This window comes from Pinus tabuliformis, chromosome X (genome assembly GCF_031772625.1).
Source record: "Pinus tabuliformis cultivar Carrire ecotype Pingquan chromosome X, CPIR1, whole genome shotgun sequence".
NCBI classification, from domain to species: domain Eukaryota; kingdom Viridiplantae; phylum Streptophyta; class Pinopsida; order Pinales; family Pinaceae; genus Pinus; species Pinus tabuliformis.
Genome location: NC_142308.1, coordinates 1445583512 through 1445609431, shown reverse-complemented (window position 1 = coordinate 1445609431; position 25920 = coordinate 1445583512).

Here is a 25920-nt window from a genome sequence, read left to right as displayed (position 1 = left end):
AACCCAGAGGGCTCCAATCCAGCATCTCCTTCCCAGCAAATGGAATTCCTATCTTCACCCCCTTCAAAGCATTAAGCACCCAATGATTCCAATCTCAAACCAACAGCAATTCTTTGCAATAACAAAATTCCAGCCTCCCTGGATCTCATGGAGGAGAGATCCATATATAGATGTTTGGAGAGAGGATGAGTTAGCTTGAGATCTGACTAGTGTCCTCTCCCTCTGTCATTTCTTGAGTCCACTTGGAGGTTCTTGCTTCCACTTGGAGATTTGGAACCTCTTACTCATCACCAGTCGAATTCCCTGAGGCAAGTGTCATTTTGGAAGCTTCCTGGGTTTTGACACCTTGAGAAATGAGCTTGCCACATGTCCATTCTCGTTCACCGCAGGTAGCCAGTGTTCCCTTTGAAATTCAACTCAGGTAGCCAGTGTTGGCTTTGACATTCAGCGCAAACAGCTAGTGTAGCCACTGAAATGATCCTGAATTGACTTGTTTTTTAACAGTTTCTGGTGGAGAACTTCTGTGAATTGCTGTGGTTTTTTAGCCTTGTTCCTCTAGGGGTAGGAACAACATGTTTAGGGACTTTGGATCCCTTAGATTATGGACATTTCATGCTCAATGCTGTAAGGCAGAAAAATGTCTATAACAGTTGCCCCCTAAAGTATGAGGCTGTTTTGTCGGGTGAAATGCTTTATCCGGGGGATCCGAAGTTCATCCAATGCTGGGAGGAAACCTGTAATAAGATACAATACAATACATTATTTTTCATACTGCTTTCATGATCTAGCTGAGGTGGGCATTCCCATGCTCAACTTTATAAATTCATTTTTCTGTACATAGAACAGACAATCGTCTGATGGTAGACTGATAATTTTGATGAAATTATCATCCTTTGAGTAGGATGATTATCTGCTGCAATGATGTACATGTCAATGTCTTTATCTTTCCTGAATATATATCGCAGCCCGGATGGATGAAACTAGATCCGGGGTCTTCAAACTCGTTCGATCTTCACTCTAAGTACAAGTCGATCCATGTGAGAAGTGTTCTGAAGTCGAACATGGAAAGACATCGCTTGATTACCGGTCAATGATGTAAACCGTTAACAAGCGTGAGAGGAATCACCGATAATGATAATGACCCTCAAGGTACTGCAGTACAAATCATGTTGTGTGAATAAAGGACTTGGCGTCGAACACCACGCAAAATCTTTCGGTCAAAGGTCATTGATGTATACCTGTCGCCGGAAGTGAGAAACTTGCCATTGAGGCATGCAAGCTTCAAAGTACTGAAGGGGTTGTTCCTAGATCAACTTCTTGGATAGTGAGCTGATGTCGACAAGAAGCGATCCGTCAAAGGAGGGCCTTAATGAATCCCACATCAGTGACACGGAACGGAGCTAATGATTTTAATGGAGGTGAAAATGATCTGTGACATATGATTCAGGGTGGCGGTCATGAAAGGATGAAGGATAATGTATGGCAGTGGATGGGACACGGTTGACTTTTCTGAATGACTTCTCTTGAACATATGGCGACACTGATGCGATGGATTGGTAGCATTACCCCAAATATGGATGGTATGGCGAGACCATGGATGTGACCAGTGAATGAAACAACCCAACCCGATTGTGGTACGGAGGAAAAGTGTCATGTTCAAGAGCGACCTGCTACCATCAAAGTTTTCTTTGGTTTCTCCCAATTTTTCCCCAGTCATTGCTGACCAGTACCTCTTTATTTTTGTGAAGCTTGAGGAGGATAACATATGCTTGTTCTATAACCTGCCCGTCGGGCAAGCCCATTGCTATGTTTTAATGAGCCTAGCGATAGTGAAACTCGTTCTCGTCTAAAGACAAGTTTGTCGCTATTTAATGATTTTAACGAGTCTAACGACAAGGATAACTCGGTCCTTTTCATTTTTAGAGAGTCTGAAAAGGTACATAAAGTTAACTCCAAAAGTCCTTTTTCGTCATCTAATCCCTTAAGTCCGAAAAAGTGTAAAACAATACAGAAGGGATGAGTTTTCGATAGTTTTAACGAGCCGAATAAAACAAGCACTCGATCTTTTTGTGCAATAATCCCTCGGGTCCAAAAAGATTAAAATCTAGAGGAGGGATAGCACTTCCTATCCCTTTAACGAGCTGAAAGGCCAAGGACTCGGCAATCTTTTCATATTTTATGAGTCAGATGAAAAGAGCTTAAAGAAGACTCGTTTTTTGAGGAACGAGTGATAAATAGGGTTAGCGGCTGATTCTAGGTACAGGTTGGAATTTTCCAATCACGGTAGTGTCACAAGGATGGCTAGGTGAAATCACTCTTCGCAGTTGTTCCTCAAAATGGGTAAACAATTATATGGAGGTGAACAATCGGCCAAATGAAAAGTGGAGGTGACGGTGCAAACACGACCAAGGCTTTAATGGCTGATGATATTACATTCACAGTGGTTATTTACCGGGATAGTTCATTTTTTTAACGAGCTTAAATGCGGGTGGAAACAGTTGCTCGATCTTATGTTTATTTTTTAATGAGCATGAACTGTGTGCTAAAACTGCTCGGATCTTGCATTTATTTTTTAACGAGCATGAACTTTGTGCTAAAACTTCTCGAATTTATATGGTCAAATTTTTTATTTTTACCATAACTAGCTTTGCCCTTTTCAAAGATAGTACTGTATTCTCAATTTCTGCATCAAACTAGTTAGAAATGAATAACATTTGCTTGAAAATGAGATTATAACCCTAATATTTTGCTTTGAACTACGTAAAAAGCAATTAAAAGGTGTTTTTACCTCTCATTTTACCATTTCATTTGAACTTTGTTTGTTGGAGCTTTGGAGGTGCCTCTTCCCCCTTGATTTTCATCAGCTGATTCCGGGAGATTCTGTGGACGATTTTCGGCACCGTCTGGACCAGGTAGGAGCTAAACCCTAGCTCCTTCTTTTCATGGTTTCCTTTTTCAATTCTGTGCCTGTTTTCCTGTTCTCTTGAGCCCCTGGGGTTTTGCTAGGGCGCTCTGCCATCAGCGCAGGCAGTCCATTCGAAACCTGCGTTGAATGTCAAGCTGCATGAAGGCAGTTTGACCTTCAACGCAGGTGGGACACTAGCCAGTTCCGTTGAGCATAGAAAAACAGTTATGTTGCACAGTTTTTGATGAAAATTTTGCCAGTTTCTCATCAAATCCAGGATCTTACTATTTCTCTTTGTTTGTTTTGCAGGGATTCTTGAGCAAAATGACCCTTACATGGCGAGAACGAGAACATGAAGAAGAGGACATGACTACCCTCCATGACCCTGTCACGGTGAACGCGCTGCGGAACTGTGGCTTGCTGAAGTTCTTCCGTATCTCTAGTATGAGAGCACATATCTCTCTACTACAGTATATGCTTGATGCTTGGGATCCTATCAACCAAGTATTTCAGATCAGGAGCAAATCCATCCCTTTGACCGTGGTAGACATTTACTTCTTGACTGGTTTGTCGAGGCGGGGTGCCCCCATTTCTTTGTCAGGTTCGGCCCGAGGGAATGACTCTGTGAGAGATTATGTCCGCCAGTATTGTAGGGAGGGATCCCAGCCAAGTAGAGACGGCAAGGTTGTTATCCGTGAGATTACTGACAGGTCTCTCAGGTCCATTCTGTATACTATCGGTAGGATGGCCGGTAGCGCATCTCTTCATGTTACCAACAGGTCTTACGTGCAGCACGCCTTGGAGTGTCTCCAACCGAAAATATTCAACTGGTGTGATGCAGTACTTCTTCAGATGAAAAGTCAGTTGAACAAGGTAAAGGACGGGAAGCTGAAGAACTTTGGATTTGGTTCTATTCTGACTGCCTTTGCCTTGGAGAAAATACCACTGATGCAGCCTCAGTATATCGCACTCGACTTGCCTTCTCCTACCGACCCATGCATGCAGAGATGGGTCGATCACATGTCTAGGCATGCTGGTCAATCTCAGATTTCTTTAACTGATACCTTCTTCAGGTGGTTCGAGTGTCAGGAGATGGTCTATTCCGAGTATCCATATGTTGGTATGGATTTCCTAGGTGATCCGGACTTGGTACTGCCGGATGGCGAACAGTGGGGCGCTATTGGTAAAATCCTTGACCATATTACTGTTTACTGTTCTTCTTTATAATGTCCTTGTGCTTTATTCTATCAAGACTTTAATCGAACTCATGTGTGCATGCAGATGTTGGTCCTGTTCGTCCAGAAGTTCGCCCGAGAGCGCCAGTCGCTGCCCCAGCAGGGGAGACTGCTGGGAGGGTTATTTTCCGTGACCTTGACGTGGCCGAGACCCTTACAACTGTGCAGGAGCAGGTTGAGAGCCTTACTCTCGGCATTCCCAATGTGAGGATTGATGAGTTACCTTTACAGTTGCAGCGGCATACTACTGGTGTCCCTAGACGATGGAATCGTCTCTTACGCATGATTGCACAGGCCGTGACGTGCTATCATGAGCATCACTAGACTAGGGTGCCCCCTAGCATTTTTGAGTTTTTGGGTCATACGACCGATTTTTGTCTTGGTTACAGAACATTATGTATGAATGACAAACAGTTTATATATATATATTTTGATTTTCGGGGTTTATTCTGGTTGACTTATGTGATCCATATGTACAACATTGATGATGTGTCTCTTTTTATAAATGTCGCAAATGTCTATCTAACACATAGTTTGCTAATGAGTCAATTAATGTGTTTAAGTTTCTGGAAATATGCTGGTATTGAATTCAATCAAATTGTCTTTCCAAAATCTTAACCCTTAGGAACATGCGATAAATAGCTGGATTGCGAACGGAATATATACCGTTGAGTTGTAGTATTACGAGTTGTGAGTCTAGCCTGACGATTAGTCGGCGTATACCATGGGTGATGGCATCAGAGAGTAGTTCTATCAACACGCTATACTCAGCGATCTTATTCGTTGATTGCCCAATACACACACCTCTGAAACTTACTAACTCGCCGCTTGGATAAAAAATGGCCCAGGTTGCGGAGGACAGGTTCCACGAACTACGACTCGCTCCGTCGGCATATCCAACACATGTCTCCAGAAGGTTTGACATCTGCAATAAATGTAAAAAGGTGGATTACTCGACCAAAACGAACACTTTAGCGAAAACAAAATACAACAAAAGCATACAGGTTACTATTTAAGCATAGTAACGCTTGAGGTACAACCCATTACGGGGTTGCGCCAGTGGAATTCCGTCATAATCCATTAACTCGTAGGCTCCTTTTGCTAACACTCGTTTAACAATATAGGGGCCCATCCATAAAGAATTAAACTTACCTGCTCCCAATTTATTGGATTCTTGGTCATAAAGCAAGACCAAGTCACCTTCTGAGAAGACACGGGGTTTGACATTTTTGTCGAACTGCGTCTTGACTCGTTTCTTATGGGCTTCGTTAGCCAAAGTGGCATCACGACGGGTTTCATCCAATTGGATTAATTCCAAGAAACGAGCCTCTTCTTCCGAAGTTCCGGGGAGGAGATCAATTGCAAGTTTAAGAGACGAGATTTCACACTGGATTAGCAAGACTGCTTCCAGGCCATACACTAGTTGGAAAGGTGTGAACCCGGTCGCATTCTTTACTGATGTTCGGTAAGCCTACAAGGCTGAGTATAGGATTAGGTGCCATATTCTTTTGTGAACCCCGATCATCCTTTGCAACATGCGCTTCAAGACCTTGTTGATTGCTTCAACTTGTCCGTTGGCTTGCGGATAATACGGGGTAGAGCTGTCGTGAGATAGCCCTAGCTTGGCAGCTAATTCAACCATCATGTGATTGCGAAAATGCGACCCATGATCTGTAACTATAGCCTGTGGTACGCCGAACCTGGCAACTACATGATTGAAAAAGAAAAGGGCAGCTGTTTCACCAGTGTTATCTAATGTAGGCATCGCCTCGGCCCATTTGGTAAAATAGTCAACGGCGACTATAATATACCCATGCCCCCTGGTCGAGGTGGGGTTACATGTCATGAAATCGATGCCCCATTTGGCGAAAGGCCCAACAACAACTATTGGCTGTAAAGGTGCGGGTGGTCTTCTGGTTTTGCTATCGAAAATTTGACAAGCGTGGCAACTTCTGACTGCGGTTATGCAATCTTTGAACATGGTTGGCCAGAAGTATCCTGCTCGTAAGATTTTTTGTGCTGTAGCATATCCATATTGATGCCCCCCACACGCGCCTGAATGACACTCATTCAGGGCTTTTTTGGCCTCTTCATGGGTGAGGCACCTCCTCAGAACTGTATCGATACCATGACGGTAAAGCTTATCACCGACGATCATGTAGTCTTTCGCTTGGTATCGTATACGTTTTTGTTCTGAGTGAGAGGTGTCAGGCCTGAATTTTTGGGTTTGGAGATAAATTATTATATCTCCATACCACTCATTGCTTGCAGATATCAGAAACAAACTTTCGTCCACGATTGACTCTTCTGATGTTTCATCGTTGGACGATGATGGGAGATCGCATAATAATTCTGCGAAAACTAAAGCTTTCTTTGATTTGAATTTTACAAATTCCAGATCAAACTCTTGAAGGATCGCTATCCATTTTGAATATTTTCCCCCCAGCAACTGTCGCGACAATATATAAGTCATGGGGTTTCAATCTGATAGAATGGTAGTTTTCCGAAAGAGGACATAATGTCGAAATCTTTGTATCGCTTGAACAGCAGCGAGTGCTAGCTTTTCAACATAAGAATATTTGCTTTCTGTATCATTCAAGTTTTTACTTAAATAATATATAGGATGTTCAATTCCATCGACTTCTTGAACTAAAACCATCGCAATGGTTGTATCTGCTGCAGCCAGATACATGTTAAAATCTCTTTGATAGTCCGGGGCATACATTAATGATGCTTTTACTAGAGAATCTTTCAGAGCATCAAAGGAAGCTTGCACCACCTGATCCCAGACAAAAGGTACATCCTTTTTCAAAAGACGAGTATAACCTTTAGCAAGTTCTGCGTAATTTGGAATGAACCTCCTCAGAAAGTTTGCTTTCCCTTGGAGTTTCTAAATCTGAAGCAAATTTGAAGGTGGAGGCAAATTAATGATTGCCTGAACCTTGCAAGGGTCGAGCCAAATCCCATCCTTAGAGACTACAAAGCCAAGTAAACGACCAGAACCGACGCAAAACACACATTTGTGCGGATTGAGTCTTATCTTGTAGTGTCGGCAACGTAGAAATATCGCTCTTAAATGCTGCGGATGATCAGTCCGCTTTCGCGAATGAGCTGAAAGGTATTCGAGATATGGTTGAACGATGTTCTTGATGTCATGGAAGGCATAATTCATTGCCCTCTGAAACGTCGCCCCTGCATTCTTTAAACCAAAGGGTAATTTTCGATAAGCGAATGTGCCCCACAGACAGATGAATGCAGTCTTTGACTGGTCCTGTGGGCGGATATTTATTTGATTATACCCGGAAAATCCATCCATAAATGAAAAGATTTCACATCCGGTGCATTCATCAATTATCTGGTCGATGAAGGGTGTAGGGTAGTTGTCCTTTGGACAAGATTGGTTTACATCCCTATAATCGGCACACACTCTAATTGTCCCTTGTTTCTTCATAACAGGGACGATATTCGATACCCAATCGGTTAGAGGAACCGGGTAGATGAAACCAGCATGGAGGAGCTTTTCAACTTCTGCTTTAATGGCAACGGCTTTCTTTCGGTGCACCTGCCGAAGCCGTTGTCTTACTAGTTTGACATCAGGATACATTTTAATTTCATGTTCAACGATACTCGAGTCAATGCCTGGCATCTCATCATATGACCATGCAAAGACATCTCTGAACTCGCGAAAGAGAGCGTTATATATTTCCAGTTCTGAAGGAGAACAACCTTTGCCGACATAAATATTCTCTAAAACATTTGTTTTAGTCGAGATATTTGTGGCTATAGTCTCTTCAATATTGGATACGTTTCGCTCGGAATCCACCGTATTTACAGTATTTGATAGGAATTCAAAAACTGAAGGGTGGTAAAGGTCATGCTGAGTATCTTCTTCATATTCTGGAAGAAGGGAATGATGGTGGCAATCATTCCATGGTGCCCCCTCAATCAACATTGATTGTAGAATTCCTTCGTCAGTCCCATGTACTTTCGACCAAGGATCTAATGGGGTACCATATTCTCTAGACCTATCTACCCAAACGCTTGATGAGCGTTGACTTGGGTTCGCCTCCCATGCCTGAAACATTGATTGCTACAATATTTCTATAGGGCTTGGGGGCAAAACCATTTCATGATCCATGTTGATATCGTCTTTTGAGATCTTCGTGGAAGATATCATGTTGCAGGCTCTTACCAACGCTACTTCTCCTATATAAATTGGAGGTGGAAGTGCGAAAGTTCCCATTAATGTGGGGTCTTTCAGTAGGCCTACTCCGATGTCTTGAAGTGAGTGGTTGCTTCCATGGATCATGGGAATGCTTCCTATAACTTGTGAACCATTAGGGAGGAAGTCTTGTTGGTGGACGATTGTAATCCCCCCTTCAAACGGGAATGCGATCTTCCTAAAATAAGTCGACACAACAGCTGCCATGGCATAGATCCATGGTCTTCCTAGTAGGATGTTGTATTCAAGATTCCCATCGATGACTTCAACATCTATTTCTACTGTTTTTCCTCCCAGTTCAACCTTCAGGTTATTAAGGATACTGCACGAGGTATATGTCCTTCCGTCGAATGCTTTTAATGTCGTCGAAGATCGCGACAAGGTTGGAGATCCTAAAGTTTTCCAGCAACTCATCGACATAATACATGTAGATGCCCCCTCATCAATAATTGTTCGGTGAACAGTTTTGTTGAGGGCTTTCACTTGAATAAGGAAAGCTAGTTGAGCTGGTAACCGAGGATCGTATCCTTTGTGATCAAAGGATACAAGATTGGAATGCTTAGGATCAACCCCACCAATAGTTGATAACAACGCCTGCCTTTGGGATGGGCAATTTTGTAGTACTTCAAGAGTCGACATAGCGGATGGCGATTGGGCCAAATCTTCCACTATGTTATAATGTTGCGCCGCTCTGGTGCGAGGATTAAACGTCGACTTGTGTACTACTGCCTTCAGTGGTTTTATTGTTAATTCAGGAATAATGGGCGGTACAACTTCTGTCGAAGTTGTTGTCGAACTACTTGGTTGATCTTTACCTTTGTCGTTCGACAGCTGCGGATTCCCGTAATCTTTTTTCCTTGTCAAAATCAAAGCATCATTTTTCTATTTTGAAACCGACAACATGAGCACTTGCGACGGGGAAGCATTTCCACTATCAACCAGATTTTGAGCTAGATTGGGAAACGGATCAGTTAACACAGCTGAGGTTTGCGAACTTTTGAAGAATCTTCTTGTTACACTAAAAAATGTCACCATGACCACTTACAGTTAGTATGGCTCAAATCAACAGTCATGCTACCCTCTTAGGCAAGTCTTATGCCTCTGCTATCCATCTCAAACTCAAAGAAGAGAGAAAGTCTTGTCAAAATATGTTTATCTCTGGGGTCGCAGGTTCTCTCTAGCCTTACCTGCGGGGACGCTCACAATGTTCACAAAAGGTGCGTCCTTGGACGCTCTGTATGTTAAGGGACAGGTGCGTCCTTCTGTAAAAGGCAAAATGTGCGAGTTTCATCTTAAAAAAGTTACTTGTGGTTACTTCTAGAACTTTCTAGAGGTCGGTTTGATGAATTGGATGCGCCTCCAGTTGGTTCATGTATCTCTATTAAGGAGGAACTTATCCCATCAATAAGGGAGCTATCCCACCCAAAGAGGGGGATTATCCCATTGATGGTGGACCTGAATAACCTCTTTACAGCACTATAAATAAAGGCATTGAGCCAGAGGGAGGAGAGGTTGGAGCTATACATTTTCTTTGGGTAAATGCTGCAGGAATTAGGACTCCCATTTAGAACCTTGTGAGGAGAGATTGTCTTTGCTTGATTCTACTTGGAAGTGGGTGAGCTTTGTCAAAGTAGAGGAAAACCCTTGATGGACCCTGGGAGGAACTTGCACAACACCAAGGCCAGGTTGTAAGAGTTTCTTTGTTTCGTTATTAATACAAACTGGTTTATTTTTCTCAATAGCTTGTGTTAATGAGTTATTTCATGTGTTCCTTGGTCTGCATGTTGAATATATGTTTTATTATATGAAATGCAAGTGCTTGGTAATTGTTTGATTGTTTGTGGTTGCAGGAATTGATGTGAAGGAGGAGCTCATCCGGATCGGCAAGGACGGACTACAACAATAGCGTTTTGGAATAAGGTAAGCCTAAACACTTGTAGTTTTCATGTTTTAAAAGATATATTTAGAGAAAGATCACTCCATTTTGTCTTGTTTGTCGCTAGAGAGTTTAGACTCCTAGGGAGGTCAGTTGTGTCTGCACAAACGACTTTTTCCGCCACGACAAATTGGCGACTCCGCTGGGGAATCCATTAATGTGAAAGTCTTTTCCTTTGTGTGAACTTTGCTCTGAGAAAATCATTTTTATTTTCTGGTTTTTGACTGTGAGAATTAATATTTGGGTGGCTTAGCTTTAGATTTAGTTAGATTTGGTTTTTCTTAACTTTTCCAGAAGGACGCACCCTCTGAGTACTGCACAGTGCGTCTTTGGACGCGCTGTTGCCGTTTGCACAGAGCGGGCCCGCGCCTGTTCTAACGGGTTGCCTGCGTCTTCCTGTAAAAATTTAGGAAAACTCCATTTTTGCTTTAATTGCTTTTAGATTTTGGTTTTTCTTAGTGTTTTCTGCCCAGATCCTTTAGTACCCTGTCAAAAAATTTTCACCTGAACTAGTTTCATTAGCATTCCTGCTTTTAGCTTTCATCAATTGGGTGTTTTGAGTCTCTTTCTTGAGAAATTCTTGATTTGATTTCCTTTGGTCATTACTTGGAGGTTTGTCTTGAGTGTTTTTATGTTTTGATTTTTGGAACTCTCACCCAATTTTCTCGACTTGCACTTGATTGGTTCTTAGATTACATTAGAATCATCTTGTGTTTGAGGATTCTCTTGCATAGATCACATTTGCATAATTAGAGTTCTCAGTTTCAGAATATGAATGAAAAATGTGCATAGATTACATTTGCATACTTTTCATGTGAATTGTGCATAGATTACAATGGCATAGTTTACATTCTGAAAAATCAATCGTAGATTTAGATCAGCTTTCTTTGATTTGAATTTACACAAAAATAAAAATAAAAATTGGTTTGGAATTGATTTGCATTAGTTTTTCTTGATGAAATTAGTGCATTAGAGAATTTGTTAAATTTTCTCTTAATGATCAATTTTTTGCATTGTTGGAAGTGAATGGAAACTCTCTCCTTACTCTAGTTAGGATTCATCGAATTGAAAGGATTGCATTATCATATTCGATTGCATTCAGTTGAGTCGGGTCATAACACCATTGGTTTCATCTCCATTTACCCATTTGAGTAATAACAGCCTTAATAACACAGCGCTTAATTAAAATTCATCTAGTAATTTTTACATTTCTAGGGCTCTGAAACACCAACATAGCTTAGGCTAGGGTCTTGGAGTAGGTGAGTACTTAACTCTCCAAGACTACAAAACCAAACAGATAGTTTATCTTGAGTAGAATAAATCCAATTGTTTCAATTGCACTCTGGGAAAGCTCCTCTTAAAGGAGAAGCACGAGCTCGTGTCCGAACCAGTGAGGGGATCATTCCCCCCTCGTTGGGAACGATGCCAGACAGTACGTATTACAAACGGTAAACCTCGGATTAACCATTGTCGAGGAGCCAGGGGTCACTTATCGGTAAACCTTGGATTGTTGTCAAGGAGCCGGTAAGGGGATTGAGCTTGCTACTCTGCCCTTGCGTGCTGTCGGAGTTTAGACTGTTCCCCCAGGTGTATTTGTTACTGTTGGTAACTTTAGTGACCATAATCTTTAGGGTTCTACCGAGGTGACGGTGGAGGGAAGGTCCCACTGTACTTGGAGCAGACGTCGGTTATACTCACTTGGATTTTCCGGGGGGTTCACTTCACTTCGAGACGGTTAAAGTGGAGGAACTTGTGCCGGTCTATTCATTAAGCAGGTTGCCGGGGTAACTGTTCCACCCGCCATTTCTGTACTGAATTCTGCGAGGTTGGGCTTCATCACCAACTAGTGTTTTCGGTCCGGAGAGTTTACTGTTTGTGTGTGGTTTGACTCCTATATTTGATAGCGCGTGTTAATTTGTTTGTTTTTACTTTTAGAGACCATAGGTGTGAATTGTGAATTTTAGTTGTTAGGTGTGAATTGTGAATTGTTAATTTTAGTTTTAAATTGTTAATACAATTCACTGAAGTTGAATATAATGGCAAATGTTCCGGAATTTATCAACCTAGGAACCCCTCCTAAAGAGAATCCTAGTACTTTTCCTTACTTTGGAAATGTTGGTCCTCCTTATATGGCTACTTTGTCATTACCTGGATTTACAATAGGTTTACCGATATGGTTATTTTCAACTTCGTTGGCCCAAAATACTCCAATTGTTCCATCTCAACCGGATGCTTCACCTCAACAGAGTTCACTATCTCAACATCACCAACCTTCTGTTGACCCTTTACCTTCTTCGCCTATTTTTTCTTCCTCCATTTCTTCCTCTTCGCCTGGTAAAAGCCTTGATGTTAGTAACCAGGAGGCTAAGAAGAAGAAGAAAGGGAAGAAGAAGAAGAAGAAGAAGAAGCAAGATAAGAAAGAAGTCAACCAACCAACCATGGCTGTAAGTGTTAGTTGTGTTGAGGAAAATTCCGACATGCATCGTAAACCCAAATACCCTTGCAGGCTTTGTAAGGGTGACCACTTCCTTGTCAATTGTCCTGGTATTCCAAAGGTCTTGGAAGTATGGTCAGAAAAATCTCATCAACTTTCTGTTGATCCATCAACCAGTGTTAGTCAAGTTCCTGGGGAAAAGGGTAAAGTTAGGTTTCTTTGTAAGTTATGCAAAGGGAGTCATCAAACTCACATTTGCCCTCACATGGATGAAGCCTCAACGTTGTTGGAAAACCTTACTGTTCCACAGCAAGAATTTCCGACTGGTTACCGTAAACTTTCTCCCAACCTACCGTCATCTAACGGAGTGATTGATTTAAATTCAAGTATAGTCGATCACACTCTCCCATTGGAGAGTGAAACTCATGTCACTCAAGTTGATGATCCATTAGTTGATCAAGTGGTCGATTCAATTTCTCACTCGGTCGATCACACTCTCCTTTTCGAGAGTAAATTTCATACCGCTGATGTTCTTCTTGTTACATCGGATTCTTCTATGCCGGGGGGCATTTCACCTGTTTCTACAGAACCCCCTCCAAGTACTGAGGTCTTTTCCTTTGATTGGAATAGACTGACAGAACCTCGTCTTCCTTCCTCCATCCCTTTCCAAATCATTGTCAAGGCTGGTGGTAGGGACATACATCGTACTCAGGTAGATGAAGGTGCTTCTGTTAGTATTTTATCCTCAGCTGTTTGGAAAGCTTTGGGTTCCCCTCAGCTTACGCCTATTACGCAGAATCTGAAAGCTTTTAACAGAACCATTAGTGAACCTTTAGGGATTCTTCCTAAGTTTTCTCTTACCTTGGAAGGTAAAACTGTCTGTATTGATCTTATGGTAGTTCGAGGTCCCTTGGATTTCAATTTACTCCTTGGGCGAGACTATGTTTATGCAATGAAAGCTATCGTATCGACACTCTTTCGCGTGATGTCTTTCCCTCACAATGGCAGTATTGTGACTGTAGACCAGCTTTCGTTCCCTAGTCTTGTCTCAACTACCAATAAAATGACACCCCTAAATGTTCCTGATTCTAAAGTGGTATCTACCCTGCCACGGGTTAATTATGTGACAACTTATCCCATGTTTTCAGTTACCAATGTAAGTGAGCCTCTCACTGTTGATTTAGATCCGGTAATTGACATGGAAAACTCTATGGGATTACATGAACACGATGTTCTTATCCCTTTTGAGTCCCTTGACATGTGTTCCTTCCAAAGAAGTATTCTTCCCTCTGATGAAGACCTCTTGGAAGCCATGATCAAGGTGTGTCCATTGACATGTCTTTCTTCCAGTTGGAAGCCATGATCAGTGTTCGCGAGGATAGTTTTTTCTTGTATCAACCTCGTTAAAAAAATGAAACAAGGAGTATGAGGAAAGTTCCTTTTACTGTGTCAACCTCGTTAAAAAATGAATCAGTGGGTACGAGGATAGTTTTTTCCTGTATCAACCTCGTTAAAAAATGAAATAGGCTGTAATGAGGATGGTTCCTGTTACTGAGTCAACCTCGTTAAAAAATGAATCAGGTATGAGGACAGTTCCTGTTACTGAGTCAACCTCGTTAAAAAATGAATCAGGTATGAGGATATTTCTTTTCTTGTGTCAACCTCCTTAAAATGAAACAACTCCCTTTTCAAGTTAAATATTGAAAGTAAACCTTCATTTCATCCAGCCGGTTGAATGCAATGAAGCCTGGGGGGCATGTACCTCGCTTTGCATCATTATGCTGGGGGCATGCGAACTTTTTGAGCATAGTTCCTTGTCTTGTGTCAAGCTCGTTAAAAAATGAAACAAGGGTAGGTTAAGTAGGTAGATTGTAGAGTAGTCATGAGCATAGTTCCTTGTCTTGTGTCAAGCTCATTAAATAATGAAACAAGGATTTTAGAGCATAGTTCCTTGTCTTGTGTCGAGCTCATTAAAAAATGAATCAAGGATTTTAGAGCATAGTTCCTTGTCTTGTGTCAAGCTCGTTAAAAAATGAATCAAGGTTTTTTAGAGTATAGTTTTTTGTTAGGTAGATTGTAGAAAGTAGTTATGAGCATAGTTCCTTGTCTTGTGTCAAGCTCACTAAAAAATGAAACAACTCCCACGAGTCTTTCCAAGATTTTGAAAGTAAAGCTTCATTCCATCCACCTCATTGAATGCAATGAAGCTTGGGGGGCATGTACCTTGATTTGCATCATTATGCCGGGGGCATGTGAACTTGTAACAAGCATAGTTTTTCGTTTCAAGCTTGTGTAAACATGAAACCGAATCCGAGCATAGTTCTTTTCCTGTGTCAAGCTCGTTTAAAAAATGAAACAAATCCTCCTCTACTTGAGTCGAGAGATTGACTAGATCTCGTAAATGTTAAGTTGTATATTTAGGTTAGTTGTTTCGGTGTTTTGCATAATTTTCTTACAGTTTTAGGTCAAAGTCTTTTAAATGATCTCGTCACTAAACCTTCATTTCATCCAAATGGTTGAATGAAATGAAGCTAGGGGGGCATGCACTCTAGCAGTTATGCTTAGGGGGCATCAAGCACAGTTTTATCTTTGTTTCAAGCTTGTGTAAAAATGAAACTACTCTGAAGCATAGTTTTTCTCTGTTTCAAGCTTTTGTAAAAATGAAACCTATCTCGAGTCAATTTCAGTTATTTTCAAGACTCGTTAAACTCATGAAAATACCGAGATTATTTTGCTATCTTTCATTCTCGTAAAACAAATGAAAATGCCGAGATCTTTCCGTCTTTTCCTACTCGTAAATTAAATTGAAAGTCGGTCATATGAGTACATTTTTATCCCTTTTTCTAACTCATTAAAATTTACGAAAAAGTGAAAACCATGAGTACATTTTTATCCCTTTTTCGAACTCGTTAAAACTTAAGAAAAAGTGAAACCTTGGAGTTCTCTTTTAAGCCCTTTTCAGACTCCTAAAACATGAAAAGATTGCCGAGTGTTTCTTTTACACTCGTTAAAACGGAATTAAAAGACGGTCCCCTTTTAGCTCTTTTCTGACCGCAAAATCAGGAAAAGATTGCCGGGTTTTTGTCGTTTCAAACTCAATAAGGAAATAAAACGACGTGTCCTTGATCGCTTTTTACTTTTCAGGTCAACGACACTATTATGAAAGTACTCCTTGGTCGCAAGATCAGGCGGTTCCCCCAGGTATTATTTTATACTTTTTCGGGCTTGAGGGACACAAATATACGAAAAAGTTCAACGTGGAGTCTCCTTTAGTTTTTTCAGACTCTCTAAAATTGAAAAACGCCGAGTTTCTCCTATACCGGGCTCGTTAAACTTCTACAGTAGAGGACCTGTTCAATTACAAACAGGAACGAACCACTCCTTCCTAGGGTTCGAATTTAAACTAGGTTGGACTCGTCCGAAGGATGAGCTTATAATCAAGCATATGTTATCCTCCTCAAGCTTGTTAAAAATAAAGAGGTACTTGCCAGAAATGGTGGGGGAAAAGAGAGAAGCATGAACCTATTTGTCACCTTTTGTCTCAGAAGAAACTTTATTACCACTCTTGAACACGACACTTTTCATTCACCTGGGTTGGGAAATCTTTTACCTCACAGTTGATCAAACCACTTTGAAAGTCTTTAACCGGGTTCCGGGGATAAACTTTGAGTTATTCGTCACCAAGCCATCTGTCGTGTCGTTATGTGTTCAAGAGGTCTGCAAGCAAAACTTTCATCTGCAAAATACTTGTCATCCATTTGACCATCCCTGAGTCAGTCCTTACAGCAACATTTCTTCAACTTGAACAATGATTTCGTGTTGCGGGCTTGCCTGCAACGGGTCGCTTTCTATCGACATCGACACATCATCTAGAAAGATGACTTAGGAATCGACAGCACCTTGAAGTCTGCATGCATCAATGGCAGGTTTCTCGCCTTTGACGTCAGTTTACATCATTGACTTTCGATCAAAGGATTCCGTGAAGTGTTCGACATCAAAACATCTATTCACATTTCACGGGTTGTGCTTGGTACTTTGAGAACCATTGACATTACTGGTGGTTTCTCTCACGCTTGTTAACAGTTTACATCATCGACTGGTAATCAAGTGGTTTCTAACATGTTCGACATCGAATCATTTAATCACATGGCTAGAATCGTACCAATTCGGGAAGTAGAAGTGAAGACCCTGGATCTAGTTTCTACCATCTGGGCTGCGAGGAGTTTTGTATTCATTATCTATGTAGACTAATCATAAACAGATGGCTGTGTCCATACTGTGTCTACAAAAGTCTATAAAAATGATGTACTGCAAGATCATTCCTGTATCAGAATAGTTAGTCCATTAGTTAAAGTTTTGAATCTGAGTATGGGAATGCCTACCTCAGTGATGATATAATCTTATACATGTATTTTGTGTTGAAAATTGCAGGTTCCAACCAGGTCATCCACAAGACAATCCTTGAAATGATAAAGCGCTTCACCCTTCCTAGAATTACAAAACCCTAATCTATTCCAGGCTTCGCACTTTAGGGGGCAATCTGTTACACTAAAAAATGTCACCATGACCACTTACAGTTAGTATGTCTCAAATCAACAGTCATGCTACCCTCTTAGGCAAGTCTTATGCCTCTGCTATCCATCTCAAACTCAAAGAAGAGAGAAAGTCTTGTCAAAATATGTTTATCTCTGGGGTCGCAGGTTCTCTCTAGCCTTACCTGCGGGGACGCTCACAATGTTCACAAAAGGTGCGTCCTTGGACGCTCTGTATGTTAAGGGACAGGTGCGTCCTTCTGTAAAAGGCAAAATGCGCGAGTTTCATCTTAAAAAAGTTACTTGTGGTTACTTCTAGAACTTTCTAGAGGTCGGTTTGATGAATTGGATGCGCCTCCAGTTGGTTCATGTATCTCTATTAAGGAGGAAATTATCCCATCAATAAGGGAGCTATCCCACCCAAAGAGGGGGATTATCCCATTGATGGTGGACCTGAATAACCTCTTTACAGCACTATAAATAAAGGCATTGAGCCAGAGGGAGGAGAGGTTGGAGCTATACATTTTCTTTGGGTAAATGCTGCAGGAATTAGGACTCCCATTTAGAACCTTGTGAGGAGAGATTGTCTTTGCTTGATTCTACTTGGAAGTGGGTGAGCTTTGTCAAAGTAGAGGAAAACCCTTGATGGACCCTGGGAGGAACTTGCACAACACCAAGGCCAGGTTGTAAGAGTTTCTTTGTTTCGTTATTAATACAAACTGGTTTATTTTTCTCAATAGCTTGTGTTAATGAGTTATTTCATGTGTTCCTTGGTCTGCATGTTGAATATATGTTTTATTATATGAAATGCAAGTGCTTGGTAATTGTTTGATTGTTTGTGGTTGCAGGAATTGATGTGAAGGAGGAGCTCATCTGGATCGGCAAGGACGGACTACAACAACAGCGTTTTGGAATAAGGTAAGCCTAAACACTTGTAGTTTTCATGTTTTAAAAGATATATTTAGAGAAAGATCACTCCATTTTGTCTTGTTTGTCGCTAGAGAGTTTAGACTCCTAGGGAGGTCAGTTGTGTCCGCACAAACGACTTTTTCCGCCACGACACTTCTAAGCTCAGCTTTGTATGGACAATCGGTTGTCCAATGATCCTCGTCACATATCATGTATGGACTTTTTGGTTTCCCTTTCCTAGGAGGGTTTGAAGAAGTTTTTTCAGGGGATGACTCACCCTGTTTCTTCTTCTTCCCTTTGTTTTGCTTCTTATTGCTCCCTGGTTGATTGGTTTCTTTGCCCTTATCTGCTGATACGGCATTTACTTCCGAAGCAAGAATCTCTTGTTTTGCATTTTGATCCGAATTCTTACGGGCTTTCTTAGATGAAGCCTTTGTCGATTTCGCGTTTGTCGTGCCAATCACACCATCGCCGGCATGAGAGTCACTATTTGATTTAGGGGGAGGAGGAATTGAGAATTCCGGTCTAGGGGCGTCGGGTATTTTGTCATAGAGCATGTCAGACTGAGTGTAGACTAAGTCTAGATATTGTGCACGAGCAATAACTTGCTCCTCCGTTACGACTCCCCCCTTGGCCACATCTTCCGTTATGGCAGGAAGTAACGACTTTATAAACCATTCAGCTAACAACTAATCGGGAACGTACGTTTTTACCATCCTTCGACGACGACGCCACTCATGTATATGATCAGATATATGAGTGGCCGTTGTCTGTTTGAAGTTGGTTCAGATTTCTGTTCCCGTTTCATACCTTATCGGTAATTGAAAATGGGTTAAGAAAGTCGTGGCTAGGGAGCTGAAATTGTCGAACGAGGCTCTAGGTAATTCAATATACCATTTTTCCGCTAGACCCATTAACATCCTCTGGAAAAGGCGAAGCCTTATCGAATAATCATTTAGGTTGTTTTATGAACACCACAGATGAAAAGTCATCACGTGATTCGATGGGTCTTCACCTAGATTTCCATTGAATTTAGGAATGTCCGAAGGAAGTTTGTGAGGAATTGCTGGCCACCAAGGGGCGTAAGCAATTGGATTGTTTGTTAATCGGTGTAAATCGGGTAATTCTAAAGTTGCCACGAATGGTAACTGTTGATTCAGGTTAGGTGAAGCATACCCAGGATACGATGGGATCGCCTGAGCAGTTGGCCTTTGCATACTAGCATAATGTAATTGATGTTGGTATGACTGATACGGTTGGTGGACTTGACCACTGTAAAGCAGTTGGTTTTGACCGTTTTGAATATACGGTTGTCCACTGTTCGCAAAGATCTGCTGCTCAGAACCTTGGTACACTTGCTGGAATTGTGGTTGTTGGTATTGCACCAGCCATGGTTGTGAGGCCATGTTCTGTTGTGCTATACTAACCGTTGGACCAAGGTGTGGGGTAATTGTACCTATTTGGACCTGTGTCGCCCCACCATTAGGCGATTGTGGTTGTGTCATAGGGTCAAGGGGCTATTGCATTACAACCTGAGAAATCTGAGGTTGACATGCAACAGGCAACGTTTGAACTTGCGACACTGTCACAATAGCCGGTGTGGTCGGGATGTTCGACATAGGTACACACTGTTGCATAGAATATACAACCCTTGGTTGTTGAGGTAGCATAGGCACCCAACCACTTGATGTAATTCCAGTATAACCTGAATACTGTTGTGAACTCCCGTATGGATACCCTCCCAGAGGGGGTAGTGAAAGGGCATACTACCCCCCATATGGTAGCAATCCGGAACTCAAGGGGATGGTTTGTCCTTGGGGACTGGACTGCCTAAATTGACCTCCAAATGGATCAATCTGTCGAGTTTCAACATAAGAGTTACCGGATATTATTCCGGATGAACAAACTGGAACAGACCACACTGTCGAAATAGTCCCTGGGTGGACTCCTTCTAGCGGTTGTGAGCTAGTTGGAACAGATGGTATGCCGGCAAACATTGTCGGAGTGACGGCAGGGAGTTCTTCTGTCGCTGTATCATTCGACACAGTCCTAGATGTTGTCGGTTGCTCAGACATTTTGAGTCTATCCAAGAGATTACCTAGCGATTCTACAGGAACTTCCACTTGTGGTAGACTAACTTCTAATGAAGGAAATAGAGTGACCCCGACTCCAAACTGTGTTGGAGTACTTGCTTGCAGATCCTCTACAATTTCCTCTATCGCAATCAAACCAGGTGGAAGAGGAAGACCGTCAGGTCCGTAAAATATTTCTGGTGCCGAAGAAGGGGTTGAATCGACAGCGACAGTTGTTTGAGGAGCAAGACTCTCTGAACCGGTCACAGATGGAACTGGTTCAGTAACGCAAGTATTTGCCCCCAGACTAGGATCAGTGTTACTGTCCCTCTGTGGCTGTTGAACTTCTTCTATAGAGGTAGGGTTTCCAGAAATTTTTGGAGTAACCGGAATCTCAGATGTTGTTGTAACACTTGTTCTAACTTTGATAGGAGATTTCGAATCGGTTAAACGAGTTTGCTTTGTCTGTACTATTTTTGATTCCGGAGACAAGGACGGTTGACTCGTAAGCCTCCGCGAACGACGGGGTTTCAATTGACTTTCTTCCACGATTGCGGATTACTCGATCAACCAAAATACAAAAGGGGAAAGTGTGTTTCCGAATTAAATGAATTTTCTAGACGCTTTTAGACACAACTTGCTTTTTCAGTTTTAAAGAGTCAAGAAAAAGCTAAAGATGACTCTAGTCTCCTTCGATGTTTTAACGAGCCCGAAGTGACAAATGCTCGGATGGACTATTTCTGTTATAGAGTCTGAAAAAGGCCAAAAGGAATTGCTCTGGAGTTCTAGGCAGAGGGTGTGCCAAACTTTTCGCAAAACCGCAGAATACTTTTTAGGGTATGGGCAATCGATCTTCCTGAATGCTGTGTTCAGTGCATTGCGATCAGTAGGGCGGCCGACACGGCTTCCTAAGGATAATGGTTTTATGCCTATAGGGGTCTCCCAATATATACGTGACGGTATGTGGGAGCACAATCCGTACTGGCGCTATCGTCCCTCAGGAGGAATCACCCACCATCAACGAGATCGACAGTCACCAGGCTTTACGACGCCGGAACACGTCTCTAGCCTAGACCTCTATGTTGTGCGTTATGTTGCAAAGTGTTGTTAAGTTCATTCAATTTATTTTAGGTTGATATTTTTAAAAGTTTTCCTTTCAAGGTTCACCACGAGATGTATGATACAATTCCTAAATGCAGTCTAAAGATGATAAGCAAGCTTTATATCTTTTCAACTTTGAAAATCCTAGCTACTAAGGGAAAAGAAAGACACCATCTTTTCTCAAAGAGCAATCAGCATACTCTAATGCACTTTTCCTAAATCAAACATACAAACTATCAAGATGCAAATGCACAATGCAGGTGTTTGTTTTCCGCTTTCTTAGTATTGATGCCTACAAAGAAAGCTTTTTGTACAACTTTGAATTTGCTTTTAAATGACCAATACAAACAATCTTACTTTTTCGAAATCAGAGAGGGTAGAAGAGATTACAACACTAAACGATTTTCGAAATGAATACTTGCTTCGACACTTAAAAGAGACAAACTCAAGCCAATAAGCAAAAGCAAATGTATAATCAACTGCAAATAGCCAATGAACTCTCTCCTAAGATCACAATCAACAGATCTGAATCACGGGCTACAGGATGACTATTTCACTCATGCAAAGTAAGACTGCAAATGATGCCACAAACACTTAAAAACACTTACAGTCTTTTTGTACGAAAGGAGGCGGAATCTAAGCAGAGAAAAGGAGTTATCAGACTGGTACCTATGTTGGTTACAGGCTACAAAAATCAGAGATCAAAACAAGGCAAAACAGAGCAGAGAACCCCAGCTGCACAAGGGCAAACTGGTTCAGCGCAACCTCAACACAGGGGTTTTGACATTCAGCGTAGGTAGCCTTCACGGGACCTGCGTTGAAATGCAGAATCGCTTCACTGGGTCTGCACTGAAGGAGAAACTCTCGTTTCTCACAGGTTCTGGGTCACAGAGTGCTATTTAATCAACTGTTTCAGGCCAAATAAAAGCAACAAGCAAGGTACAATCAAAGGGATGCTTTGAGAGGGTACTAAAATCTATCACAAAGGATCATCAAATCATTTGTGAATCCATTGTTCAGATCATAGACAAGTCCAGTGATTGGATCAAGGCAGAAACTGTCTACTTTGCATCCGGGAATAACAGATGCAGTTCGATTGTTGCTTTCAAGTCTATGAAACAAACAATGCTAGAAACATAAATAAAATGACTAAACAGATCTCCCCAGTGCAGTCGCCAATTTGTTGTGGGGAAAAATGCCTATGCAGGACGATCCTATCCACCTAAGGTGTGACAGTGCCTTAGCAACAAACAGAGACAGCTATTCTGGTTTCTTCCTTTATGAAATGTGAAAGAAGAGAGATAAATGGACTTACCGGTGTCTTCCGTTTGTCCCTCGAACCAGTCTCTCTTCTCTTTGGGAGTTCACAGCTACTTGCCTTCTCACTCGCCCAGCTTCAACAGGTTCATGCAAGATCACAAGAGAACAGCTACTTTCCTTCTTGCTTGTCCAGCTCCACCAGGTTCCTGCAAGATCACAAGAGAACAGCTACTTGCGACAAGAGAAGAACACTACACAAAGACAGATATTCACATTCATAACTAGTTTAGGATTAGAAATAAACCAAATACACTAATGCAATCATACATCAAGAATACATCAGTATATAGGAGAAACCAAGATAGCTTTATTGATGAATAACAAGGTTCAGGAAGAGATACAACCCAGAGGGCTCCAATCCAACATCTACTTCCCAGCAAATGGAATTCCTATCTTCACCCCCTTCAAAGCATTAAGCACCCAATGATTCCAATCTCAAACCAACAGCAATTATTTGCAATAACAAAATTCCAGCCTCCCTGGATCTCATGGAGGAGAGATCCATATATAGATGTTTGGAGAGAGGATGAGTCAGCTTGAGATCTGACTAGTGTCCTCTCCCTCTGTCAGTTCTTGAGTCCACTTGGAGGTTCTTGCTTCCACTTGGAGATTTGGAACCTCTTACTCATCACCAGTCGAATTCCCTGAGGCAAGTGTCATTTTGGAAGCTTCCTGGGTTTTGACACCTTGAGAAATGAGCTTTCCACATGTCCATTCTCATTCAGCGCAGGTAGCCAGTGTTCCCTTTGACATTCAACGCAGGTAGCCAGTGTTGGCTTTGACATTCAGCGCAAAAAGCTAGTGTAGCCACTGAAATGATCCTGAATTGACTTTTTTTTTAGCAGTTTCTGGTGGAGAACTTCTGTGAATTGCTGTGGTTTGTTAGCCTTGTTCCTCTAGGGGTAGGAACAACATGTTTAGGGACTTTGGATCCCTTAGATTATGGACATTTCATGCTCAATGTTGTAAGGCACAAAAATGTCTATAACAGATTCATATAGTAATATATTTTGTTATATATTTGGTGATTAATTGCGACAATTAATGACTAAACCAATGAAAAATTAATAACCAAATTTATGACTAAATATACTACTAGATGGTAAAATTAAGGAATATCCTCATGGGAATATTCCTGCAACTGATACTACACTGTCCTCATGGGAATATTCCTACAACTGATAGTACATTGTCCCATCCTTTGATCTCAATTGGGTCTCTTTCTGAACTAACATGCATGACCTATTTATGAGAGAATATTCAGTTATCTGAAGTAGACTAGTTGCATACATGCAAGCATTGACTAACTGAACTCACAATCAGTTCCAAAAATTGTTGGAACTAATCTAACTGGACTTAAATCAGTTAATTGAGCTAACTAATTTTAACTCAAAGTACAACTCATCCTAATCTCCTTAATTAAGGGATAACTTCCGCAATCAAAGGGATAATTATTGCATGTCTTCACATAGACTTCATGTTTGATTTTCTCTAACTAATTAATTCAAGATGAATTAATTAATTATTTTACAAACAACCGCTGAGATCAAATTCAAATTTTAATTCTCAATTTTATTTTAGGGACTATTAAAATTGGAATGTATCCTGAAATGCTATCTATAGCAATGTTATTTTTAGCATTTCTTGTTGCTATTTTCAACATTAATGATTATGATAAACAATGCACAAGTAAGAATTTTTGCATGTACTTACTATACACAGGGTTTAATGATTAAGATAATGCAGATATTGATTGTGGCCAACAATTCATCAAAAGAAAATTTCCATGGAATCATTTTGCATGTCCTTATTGTACATATCAGTTCACTCCTCCCTAGCTTTTCTAGGGTCAGAATCCATGAAATTTTATTTTTTCTTTTTGCCATTTTTTTAGTGGTTGATTGTTTGTGTAAAGGACTCTACCATGCCCAAATTAAAATGGCTCAAGTGATGCAAGAAAATTTTCTGGTAGGATGAAAATGTTAGACCTTCGTCAAACTTTGTTACATGAAATTAAATTTCTTGGAATCATGAACATAAAATCTTTTCTTTTTCATCCTTAGATTCTGATCTCAATGCCTACAGTTTTAAACCATGTTACTATATTTTAAGTAGAATATACTTAGATCCATTAAACCTTCAAACTCTCCAAATCTTAGGTTAATTTCAGCTAAAAAGAAGGAACATGAATGACTTTTGCAATTTAGAATCAATTCTTACAGACAATGATTAAAAATGGAATAACTCAATGGTCTGATAACCATTCCCAACCCATCAATTTCGAAGACCTTTGGTATTATTTTGAACCTAAACAGAGAGAGTAGAAGAAGAAGAGGAGCCTAGATGAGGTGGACCCTAACCTGCTTGATGCCTTTCAAAACTTCATGCCCTTGACTAGAAGAAGAGATTGACCAACTTTGTTGTAGATGTTATTTTCGACAATGTTTCCATTGCTACCATCCATAGGTAGACTATATAGGTATTTGAGGTTATCTTTTATTCGTTATAAGAGGTAATTCAAGAGTATCTTTATCTAGTTAGGAAGTAGCTTGGCAGGGTTTCTGCTCTTGCTGATAACTATAATGCTACATTGTATTTCTATTTTTTGACTAATAGCCCCTTCTATTCAATCTCCAAGCCCACTTTGTCACCCATGGAAATATCCACTTATTTCAGGATGGATTAGATGGTGACCAAGCATTTTGAGAGGACTCTTATTTTTGTAGATGAGAGGAGTTTTGCGAGGTGAGAGGAGTTCTGTGACATATATTGAAGGATGAACTATACCATTTTATAACACTAATCATCTCCATGACACAGTAGTGGATCTCTATTGTACCAAGGGAGAAATGATAAAGTATTCCACTTTAAAGAATTAGTATGTCAGTGACAAAGAATTCAGATGTGGGATTTATAATTTTATTATGAAAAGAGTTTTTTACGATGGAGACAAATCAAGGATTTCATGAACCTGAGTAGAGACTAGTTCAACAATCACTTGGAAATACTCAAGCATTGTTTTGAAAGGCAATGATGCAATTGGAGAGTTCTATTATGTTTCCATGAAAAATAACTATCAATAGGGGGGGACAAAGATGATCCTTATAGGGAAGAATTGCAGGAGTAGGATTGTTTCTAAAATTATATCTATAGGCAAGTTAATGGACTACTACAGAGGATTAGTGCGGGCACAACCAAATTATCATAATGCAAGGAATTTTTCATAGTGTGATTTGATGCTCATCGGTGACTAG